Here is a 9181-nt window from a genome sequence, read left to right as displayed (position 1 = left end):
CCCTGCTCTCCCAGGCCTACGGGTGGCACCCGCGACTTCCCTACGCTGCACGTGGTGGGAGGACCGTAGCCCCCGGACCCCGTGGACAGCTTTCTCCACGCATCCAAAACCAAAGAATACAAGCGCTGTCCACGGAGCCACAGAGAGAGGGACCCAGGAAGAAAAGCGGGACAAGCCCAAACACCTCCCGGGGAGGTCGGAAGGAGGGCGGGCTGCCGAGGACCCCCCGAAAGGTCCACGCGGCCCGTTGGTACTACCCGCAAGAAGTGGATGACCCCGAGACACGCATGCTGCACAGATCTACTGAACATTGCGACTTCGAGGCAATATAGAAAAGGAGTAGAACCCTCAATGCTTCACATTGCGAGCACTTTCTAGACTCAACTCTCCCCAAACTTACTGGAGATCCGCCTCGCTATACACCGCTGGGGGAATGGCCCCCTGACTCATCATTGTCCTCCCGGACACACCAACGACACCAAGAACGATACAGGGGCGTGTGCCTCCCCAGTGGTGTTTACGGTCCTGACGAGCGACCTCACCTACAAGTCTAGGATAGATTCTCACAAACGCATGAACCCCCAACAGAAGCTCGCCATTTACGCCTATAACGCAAATCCCGACCCCAGCGGCGACCTGAAGATGACGTCCCCGATGAACCCGACCCCGGACGGGGACACAGCGGCAACGAAAGGCGACATTGCGGGTTTGCTCGCAGAGATCAGGAACATAGGTGCCAACATTAGCGGAAAAATAGATAAACTTACACAGCGGATTGATAATATTGAGGACAGAGTTGAAGGGATAGAAAATAATCAGACCTCGATTGATACCCTCTAAACCCAGCTGTCTGTAAGGATAAGCGAGCTGGAGAAGAAGGAACAAGAGTGTAAGTTGAAGATGGATGATTTGGAGAACCGAGAAAGAAGGAATAATCTGCGTTTTTTCGGCATCCCAGAAAAAGAGGGGGAAACGGAAGAGGACCTGAAAACGACCATACACGATATCATAAAGCTCCTCGTTGCTGACGATAATATTGATGAACCCAAAACGGAACGCATCCACAGGGCGGGGGGACCATCCGGTGGACCCCGGTCCGTCCTCGCCCGATTCCATCATTATCAGGACAGATCGAGGGTGCTAGAAATGGCGAGGAACGGAGGCACCATCACCCTGAGCGGGGCACAAATAACGATCTATCAGGACCTCTCCTCTTTAACCCTCGGAATGAGGAAAATGTGCAAACCACTCACCACATGGCTTAAATCTCGGGACATAAAATACAGATGGGGATACCCCTTTTCTCTCTCCTTCGATCACGAAGGATCGAGAATCAGACTGAACTCGGAGAGAGAAATTAAGGACTGCATCCTTGACCTATTAGGTCACCAATCTCAAGAAGGATCGACTGACCACGCAACACGCGAAGACAGGGAATGGCGAATACAAGGCCCGAAGAGGAGGAAAGTCAAAGGCTCGAGAAAATACCGCAGAGGAAATGGCTCGCCAGAAGGACAGATTTGATCTCATCTCCTCGCAGCCCTACTCAACTAATTTACATGCCGGAAAATAAGACCGAAGGGCATCTCATAGGTAGGGTGTCTCGACCCTATCTGCGCACAATTAACTTGTACACCTGGAGGGGGGGTTCCAGGGGGCTCTAATGTTTATATTGATGTACATACTGCAAGGGGGCTGTGAAGTAACGGTCTCCACTGGTGGTTCGGTTATGGGCCGGTGCTCCCAACTCGGCTCAATCGAACGCCACCAAACACTTGGGGGGAGGGGGAGGGAGGGAAGGGGAAGGGGAATGGAAGCTGACTTCGCGTTAGCGATTTGGATGAGTAGCGTATACGGGGAGATGGGTTTGGGGTCCCCCGGTTATCACGGGGAAACAAGGGAAAGATCGGCGCGTCCTCATGACCTAAGACACCTCCGTCGTGATGACGGCTGAGGCATGCTCCGAGGGCATCATGAGGGTGGGTACATTGAATGTGAAAGGCCTGAACTCACCTACAAAAAGGTCCCTTGTCTATAGAGAGTTCAGGAGATCGAAACTTGATATCCTCCTCCTACAGGAGACCAAATTCCTGAGAGGCGAAGAAAGAACAATACTGGGGACGCGAACGGGGCTGGAGTTCTGGGGATCGGGCCCACTACGCAAAAGCGGGGTGGGGATCCTGATCAGGAAAGGAATAAACCTAATGGTCACGAAGGTGTGGTCGGATGTAGAGGGCAGAGCGCTACTTGTCAAAGGTACCATAGGTAAACTAGCTATCACGATAGCCACGATTTTTCCCCAAATGTAGGTCAGATCCGATACCTCTCCAAAACAATACCCAAAATCATGCTAGAAGCGACCGGCCATATGATACTAGGTGGGGATTTCAACATCTGGGCGGACCCCGATATGGATTGGCACCCCGGTAACCCCCAAACAAGAGACAAACCCACCGGGGACTACACCCAATTTAATAGGATGATGGAACTGTATGGCCTGACGGATGTGTGGTGCAGTATGCACCCCACAGATAAACGGTACACCTTCTTTTCAGCCCCACACAACACACACACCCGCATTGATTACCTCTTCTCCTCGAGAGACCTATGTGACACAGCCTCCTGTTCAGATATTGCTGCAATCTCATGGTCAGACCACGATATGGTACGAGCCGATTTGATGTGGGGCTCCCTCCCAACAGGGAGGGGTAGATGGCGGTGCAATGAATCACTTTGGAAAGATGCAGTTTTCAAACAAGAAATGCAAACCGCAATTGAGGACTACTTCCAACTAAATGATAACGGTGAGGTCTCCAAACAGGTTGTCTGGGAGGCGGCCAAAGCCACATGGAGAGGGGTCTTAATGAGGGAAGGGGCCAGTAAAAAAAGAGAGAGAGCTTTGATTGAAAATAGGCTCCGCAGGGAAATTACTCAACTAGAAACGGGAACGACCAAAAGTGGGGTTCCTGACTCTGAACAGGTCTTAGAAGCCCGGAAAAAAAGGGAGGAACTCCGTCTCCTAGAACATGACTTAATAGCCCGCAAACTTCTCCTTCTGAAGCAGAAGTTTTATGAGAAAGGGGACAAAGCGGACACGTTATTGGCAGCTAGATTACGGGCCCAGCAAGCCGACAGAAGGGTTCACGAACTAACTGATTCAGAAAACATCCCGAAAGGGGCCCAAACCACCATCCCAGAAAAATTTGCCGATTTCCTAGAAGCCTTGTATACCCCCGACGGAGATCCCGACACATCAGGCATCCAAACATATTTAAACGACATTGACATGCCCGAAATTACAGTCACAGAGGCGGAATCCCTTGACAGCCCCATAACGATTGTGGAGATCCATGAAGCCATAAAGAGACTTACACTAGGTAAATCCCCGGGGGAGGACGGGTATTCAGCGGGATTTTACAAAACATTCGCAACACAACTCGCTCCCTTCCTCACCAATCTCTTCAATCAGATCTTAGAGACGGGGAAACCCCCCCGACTCATTCACGAAGGCGATCATTGTGGTTATCCCAAAGGAGGGGAGAGACCCCACGAGATGCAGCTCATACTGCCCAATTTCCCTTCTAAACCTGGACGCGAAAATTTACGCTAGAGTCTTAGCTGCTAGGATCGAATCGTTCCTCCCCCGTCTCATCCACGCTGACCAAGTAGGATTCATAATAGGCCGCCAAGGCGCAGACACTATGCGCAAAACCCTCCACCTGATACACACCTCTCATAGCCTCCACACCAACCCTGCACTGCTTTCTATTGACGCCGAAAAAGCGTTCGATAGGGTAGAATGGGACTTCCTAATGAAGGTCCTTCAAAAAATAGGACTAGGCCCCAACATGCTAAAGGTATACAAGCGATTTACTCAGCTCCCTCGGCATCGGTCCATGTAAATGGAGAATACTCCAGGTGGTTCCGATTAACGCGTGGTACCAGGCAGGGATGCCCCCTCTCAGCTATTCTGTTCGCCCTGTCGCTAGAACCATTGGCATGCAAAATCAGAAAAGACCTTGGTGTAGAGGGCATATGTTTGGGAGGCGTGGAGTACAAGTTGGCACTATATGCAGACGACATACTACTGCACGTAGTCAACCCAGAGACCTCCATCCCTCAAGCCATCTTTCTACTCGAGGAATACGGCCGCCTGTCAGGGGTCAAGATTAACCGTGCTAAGTCTGTCCTATTCCCTCTGCAAGGCGACCCAACTACGAATGTGGAAAGATATTCCTCCCTGGGGCTAACGATCGAACACCACACATTACAATACCTAGGAATACAAATCACCAAAAATATTGACTCTCTCTACGAAGCAAATTTTCCCCAGCTTCTAACGAAACTCGGATCAGATCTCGCCAGGTGGGATAAACTCACGATCTCGTGGCTGGGCAGGCTCAATGCGATAAAAATGACATGCCTCCCGAGGTTCCTATACCCATTCCAGATGCTCCCAATCCGGATCCCACAGCAGTACTTCATAGAGGTCAAGAGGGAAATTCTAAAATTTCTCTGGCAGGGAAAGAAGCCCCGGATAGCTTATACCACCCTCACACTGCCCAAAGATAAGGGAGGGGTAGGACTACCTGACCTGAGAAAATACCATGCAGCAGCCCAGCTCCGTCTCCTTGTCCCCCACCTGCGCAACTACAGTGAACCACAATGGGTAGCAATGGACAACCACTACCTAGCGCCCGCAACACTTGGGGAATGGATGTGGGCACCACGGAAATGGGTAATGAGAAGAACGAGAGAACACCCACTATTCGTAGCCCTCTGGGAAATCTGGAGAGAGGGAGTAGATATGGTACGCATTACAACATGGCCGTCCCCACTGAGCCACTTATGGTCACCGGGTATCAACAATCATATCCCCAATGTAGAAAGATTCCAAACCTGGTACGAGGCGGGACTTGAGCGGGTAGGCCAACTTGTACGCAACGACTCCTTCATCACCTTGCCAGCTCTAACGGAGACCTTAAACATAGGAACCCTTTCCGCTTTTCACTACATCCAAATTAAAGGAGTCCTGACGAGAGATGTGTGGAAAGATAAACTGAGCAGAGACCTCACCCCATTTGAAAAAATGCTAGACTCCAAAACTGACAGGAAGGGGTTGATCTCTATAATGTATAAGTTGCTGTTGGAGGGCGGTACTGGGTCGACACACACTCTCCGAACACGATGGGAAAACAATATGGGGATTGAAATTGTAGACGAACTGTGGGACAAAATGTGCACCATGGCCACGCGCAACTCAATAGCAAACCAATACAAACTACACTCCATCAAACTCCTCCACCGTTGGCAATACGACCCATATAGACTGTCAAAGATGTACCAATCATCATCCCCCCCACTGCTGGCGCGAATGTGGTCAAACAGCCGATTATTGGCATATGTGGTAGGGCTGCCCTAAGGTTCAGATTTTCTGGGACGAGGTCCTTGGCTGGATAAGGCACACGGACGGGATCCAGAGAAATCCGACCCCGCAACTGGTGTTGTTTAGCCTTGAAGTGGAGGATGGCGAATGGGCGAAGGTCCAGGGAGTAGTCCCCCACCTATTACTTGCAGCGAGGGCACTAATAGCGGCCAAATGGAGATCATTGCTAACCCCGAATAAGAAAGAATGGATTAATGTCACCCTAAATCTCTGTACGATGGAAAAGATAACTGCATCACTCCATGGTAGAGCGTCACAATGTGAACTGTTATGGTCCGACTTCCTGAACGCATACACGTCCACTGCAGAACCAACCCAGTGTGAAAACAGGTCTCTGCCCTGAAGTGGGCCGGACCGGACCACCCCTCCTTTCACGAAACTATCCTCTCATCACCTTACCATACATCTCTCCCCACCCCGCTAGACGCAACCACCTCAGACAAACAACTACACCCCCCTCATCGACGCGCCCATAACTGAACTCCATTGACCAAACCCTGACCCACAACCTATACCTTGACCACGATGCCAAAAAATCTCCAAAAGATCAGTCTTCCATTCTAGGGGGGGAGGGGGGAGGGAATATTAATTCTAAAATTCTTGTGGGAAAAGGGAAGATATAGTTGTTTACACGGTTCGTCTCTCCATGTTCTTCTGATTATATATGCTCTTTAGTTGTATCTTCCAATCAACAGGAAGAACTTGACCTGAACAGGTACTCGTTGTTATTCCAAATGATATTCTCATTCTGTACTTCCTTGTTCATGTGAATGTTTACTTTGAAAACTCAAAAACAAATTTTAAAAAAAAAAAAAGAAAAAAAAAAAAAGAAAAAAAGAGTACTTCCCGGGGTTCTGGCTGCCAAGAGTCATCTGGTCAGACAATGGTCCACATTTTGTCACTGCTGTAATTCTGCAGATATGTGTGGCATTACATATTGACAAACGGTTCCATTCGGCCAGACACGCTCCGAGCGCTGGACTGGTAGAAAGACACAATGGTATCATCAAGAACAAGCTTGCAAAGACGTGTGTCGGCACCAAACTAAAATGGCCGGACGCCTTACCGATCGTGTTATTATCCATGCGTACAACCCCTCAAACTAAGACTGGGCTCTCTCCATTTGAGGTGGTAATGGGGAGACCTGCCAATACCTGGAACCTTCCAAAATGTCGTGCACTAAGAAATGTTGAAAATGTATTACTTTCAGATTATTGTAGCCAGTTGACTAAAAACCTGTATTTCATTTATCACCAGGTACATGAAGCTTTACCTGTGCGATACGAGGGCCCGGGCCACAGCATACGGCCAGGGGAGTGGGTGCTCGTGAAGTCCTTCGAGCACTCCTCCTGCCTTGCACCTCGGTGGCGGGGCCCATTCCAGGTCCTGCTGGTCACCCAGACAGCGGTGCGCGTCGCAGGCCGGAAGCATTGGATCCACGCGTCGCATGTCAAGAAACTTCCTCACCCAGTGCCACACATTACAGAAGAAACAGAGCCCCTCACTAACGCTGCAACCAATGATCCCAAAGCAGTAAAAAGCACTGAGAGTGTGTCAGAGAATCTCTCTGAGCCTGTGAGGCTTGGGGAAGCCACCATTTTGTCTCCACGCTCTCCAAAAGTTTTGCATACGGAAACTGCTGTCCCAAATCGGCATCTGCACTTGTCTCTGATACGTTGCTTCCAACAGGGAGTGATGACACATTGTTTCCGGATCAATCAATACCAGGAACAGCAATGTTCAATCTGCATCCAAGAAAATAGACATACGGCACGGTTTTGCTGTGCATCTGATAGACTTACGGCATGGTTTGGCTGTGCATTCAGAGAAGGAAAAGAGTCATTGAGGGCTTGTCTTTGCCCAAAATTTGAGGAAAGGGGATTCTGTTGGCTAGGGTTTTGGAAGGACTAAGAAGTCGCGCGGCCGGGAGGTCGCCAGCCAAAAACAATGGGGTCTTGTCGTTTGAAGATTGCAAAGCCTGCTACCGCCACCGCACGTATTGGACTTGTAAATGATCGTGTGACCAGCCAGGACAATGAACATAACATGTGGGCCCTGAAAACGTATTGCTGTGTTTTTATGATAATATTTGGTTTTATAATAGTCACTGTCTTAGGCCTATGGCACCTTGAGGAAACGTATCCTTTAGAATCTTTGCTACCGACTGAATATGTACCCACTGTTCCTACTCCTTTTGTATATTTGCATACCCTGTCTCTTAGAGACTCCCAGCATAGACAAAGGTACTATAATAATGCTTTGCTACTTATGAACGCTACGCATGCTATTTTTAATAGGTCTAACTGCTGGGTCTGCTCGCATTTACCGCAACATGGGGATAAGGGGCTAGGTTGGTATATTCATCCTTTACCAACTGCTTGTTATGCTTCTTTTAGAGCACTGTTCTTTGGCCGTTGGAACGATAGCATCTCGGGGAATTTTGATGGAACCAATTTGAATAGTTTCAAGAAACGTGTTCTGACTCCCCTGGGATGCTCGCTTTTCGTAAATAGGAGTAAGCTCAACATTGCTTCTATTAGGCCTTCTGATAGATTGTCTCATCCTTTCCAGTCTTTGATTTCCTTTAAAATGGCTCTGTTAGGCAATAAGGACGCCATGCCTCCTTCCTACACTGTTAACCATGGCCCCAATTCAGTTTCTTTTTGCATACAGAGGAATGGCACTCGGTCAATGGGGGGATTTTAAAGGTTGTGCCAACGTTGCGAATTTGACTGGGGAAGACAGACCTTTGTATGTAGGCGAACCTGTCTATTTCGTTTGCGGTAATGTAGCATTTCCATGGTTACCCAGGGATTGGCAGGGAACTTGTTATTTAGGGATCCTGTTACCTGGGGTGTTCATAGTTAGCACCATAGAAGTTTCAAAGGCTCGTCCACGGCGGGACGAGAACGGTGACACTCCAGCACAGGTCTTGGGAGATGTAGCAAAATCATTCCTTCCATTCTTTGGGCAGATAGCGAATTCCGCAGACATCAGGAGACTAGCGAGAGTACTGGAGAGAACCATCAACCGGACCACAGATATACTCTATAACATGACAGAGCAGAAAGCGATCAGATTGGTAGCACTTCAGAACCGGATGGCATTAGATGTCATTCTGGCTGAAAGTGGTGGAGTATGTAAATTAGTGGGGTCCGCTTGCTGTGTTTTCGTACCAGATTCCTCCTCAACTATTTTCAAGGCAATACAGAATCTTCACGTCCTTAGTTCAGAAGTGCATGTTCCCGAGGGAAACTGGGATCTTAGCGCTTGCTTCTGGGACTTCTTGTGATCTTGGGGTTGGAAAGTGCTTTCAGTCTTGCTGATTATTTTGGGAGTTCTGTTGTTCCTTTGTTGTTGTATCCAATGTCTACCTAGTATATGTTCGATGCTAGGGGGATGTTGCGCTCAGGTGTTAGGTACAATAGGACATAAAGACTATGCCCCAGATAAAACTTCAAAGGAATATGTACTGAAAGAGATTTTAGTAAACGATCTGATGGCAATAGATATTTCCGACAGCGATTCAAGGTGTATGGATGATGATGCATGGAGTTATTTGCAAGGAGATCAGATGTAGTTTAGCACTTGGCATAGGCCAAAAGGAGGGTTTGTCAAACTGGAAATTATATTGTGCCTCCTATTGCTATGAATATATGTATATTGGCCTACGCCAAGCTGCTAACAAGCTACTTGTGAAGAAATTCGTGTTGCAAGGTCCTGACCCTAGAATCA

The sequence above is a fragment of the Ambystoma mexicanum genome, chromosome 1q, assembly GCF_040938575.1.
Source record: "Ambystoma mexicanum isolate Mex_15411 chromosome 1q, UKY_AmexF1_1, whole genome shotgun sequence".
Taxonomy (NCBI): domain Eukaryota; kingdom Metazoa; phylum Chordata; class Amphibia; order Caudata; family Ambystomatidae; genus Ambystoma; species Ambystoma mexicanum.
The sequence above is the reverse complement of the archived record's forward strand: the minus strand, read 5'-3'. Positions refer to the sequence as shown.